The sequence below is a fragment of the Leuresthes tenuis genome, unplaced genomic scaffold, assembly GCF_036924035.1.
Source record: "Leuresthes tenuis unplaced genomic scaffold, fLeuTen1.0.hap1 SCAF_23, whole genome shotgun sequence".
In the NCBI taxonomy this organism is placed as follows: domain Eukaryota; kingdom Metazoa; phylum Chordata; class Actinopteri; order Atheriniformes; family Atherinopsidae; genus Leuresthes; species Leuresthes tenuis.
The window spans coordinates 21,708,319-21,710,581 of NW_027325377.1; positions in this window are offsets into that span (position 1 = coordinate 21,708,319).

Below are 2,263 nucleotides of genomic sequence, written 5' to 3' on the forward strand. Positions count from 1 at the left end.
AAATTCACACACACACACAGATTCAACAGCCCTCAACTGTTTTACTGTACTGATTTCAGCTTTAATAGGCCGCACAACCATGGCTTTAAGAGTGTTTGATGAACATCCTCAGTCAGATTCGTTAAAGTTAGCTACCTTTATGTTGACTCACATTCAAAAAGTCCAAAGATTAAAACCTTTCCTTGTTGTAGTAGTACTTGATCAATTCCAATTCAAAGTAATAAATTATCTTGTGTTACATAAATAAGCATTTCTCTAAAGCATTGCTTGTTACAACATTGCTTGAAGCAAAAAGTTCTTTGTTGACCCTACACTTTCATCACAGTAGTTATTCTGACCTCAGACAGAGTTGGTGCTCTGACATGGACATACTGGCATTTGGAAAATGGCACCTGTAAAATCAAATACTTTTTTCCCAGTTTGTGGAGGAATTTACACCAACATTTTGCCCTCAGTTTGTTAAAATACATCACAATTATTTTAGATCTATTAACGAAAAAAAAGTCCCATTTACCCCTTTGAAGATATTCTATAAATAATCTCCATCAGGGTTTTATTCTTGTATCCCAGTAATTGGCAACCACAATAGAAGATAATCTTCAAACAGTACAAGATGCTCAAACCCTCCTCCAAGCCTCAAGCTGAGCGAACTGTTTTACTCTCAGTAGGGTTCCACCCTGCTCTCAACCTTCATGCGGATTTTTCTTTTAATTCCTTTACAGAAATCTTGGCCATGCTAACTGTCTTTGGCACTACACAAATGTCTTTTAATTCTGGCTGCAAAGACATCCCCCATGAGTCTCTGCCAAAATGGAGACCTGCTATAAACTGGAAATTCTGTGAGAAGATTAGATTTTTCTGACTGTCACCATCACATCAATCTTCAGCTTTTGATTCCTTAAGGTAAATGGATTCCAGTATTGTGTTTCATAAATTGTGAATTCACAGGATTTTAGCCTACTTAAGTTTGTTGTCCAGACTTAAAACAAGTTCTCCTCGACTTACCATCGTTAACTTGTTCCTCCCACTGTCTAGTGGCTGCTTGGGACAATAGTTTATTTTAACCTACTCAACCAAAAAAAAAAGAAATTCAAGCAAGCAACAAGATTTTAGAAAAAAAGTAAAGAGCAGCAACAACTAAAAAATATAATTCATGTACGCTTGGTTTTATAGTTTGTATTTACTCTCATTTTCTCCTTTTTCGACTTAATCTCATCCTCGGATACAACAGACTTTCCTGTCGTCAAGACAAGTTGGTTTAATATTCTACCTCATTCCAGCGCAGACGCATCACGATCAGTCACTCACTTCTCATCCAACCTCAGTTTTTTTTCATTTGTTTATTCATTTTAGGTGAGATGAGCTGGGAAGCTGATTTTTTATTCTATGTGCACAGAAAAACAGTTATAACCAAGTTGTTGACATACTTTTAAAAGAAATTACAGCTATTTTTTTTCTTTTTTACTGTCATATATTTTGTCTTCGTATTCCTTCTCTCTGATTTGAACTTTTTCTATGACCACCAGAATCCCAGGTGTCCCCAGATATTTTACAGTTGGCTGAATAGAAAAAGCCTGACAATAGATTAATCTCCAATGACAATGAGTACAATTAAGTTTCATATTGATTGACGAGCTCTTGAAGGCCAAACTTCAAAAGGTTTGGTCAGATATTTCCCCAATCCTCCCAACAATCACTTTTAGTGATAAACTTATAACACCAGAAAAGTTTTTGGAGACTTCTCTGAAATGCTATACCCATCCATCCATCATCTACTGCTTATCCGAGGGTCGGGTCGCGGGGGGCAGCAGCTTTAACAGAGAAACCCAGACGTCCCTGTCCTCGGCCATTTCCTCCAACTCTTCCGGGGGGACCCGGAGGTGTTCCCAGGCCAGCCGAGAGACATAGTCTCTCCAACGTGTCCTGGGTCTTCCCCGGGGTCTCCTCCCAGTGGGACGTGCCCGGAACACCTCACCAGGGAGGCGTCCATGGGGCATCCTAGCCAGATGCCCGAGCCACCTCATCTGACTCCTCTCAATGCGGAGGAGCAGCGGTTCTACTCCGAGCCCCTCCCGGATGACTGAGCTTCTCACCCTATCTATAAGGGAGAACTCAGACACGCTGCGGAGGAAACCCATTTTGGCCGCTTGTATTCGTGACCTCGTTCTTTCGATCACTACCCACAGCTCGTGACCATAGGTGAAAATGGGAAGGTAGATTGAGGAGTAAATAGAGAGCTTCGCCTTCTGGCTCAGCTCCTTCT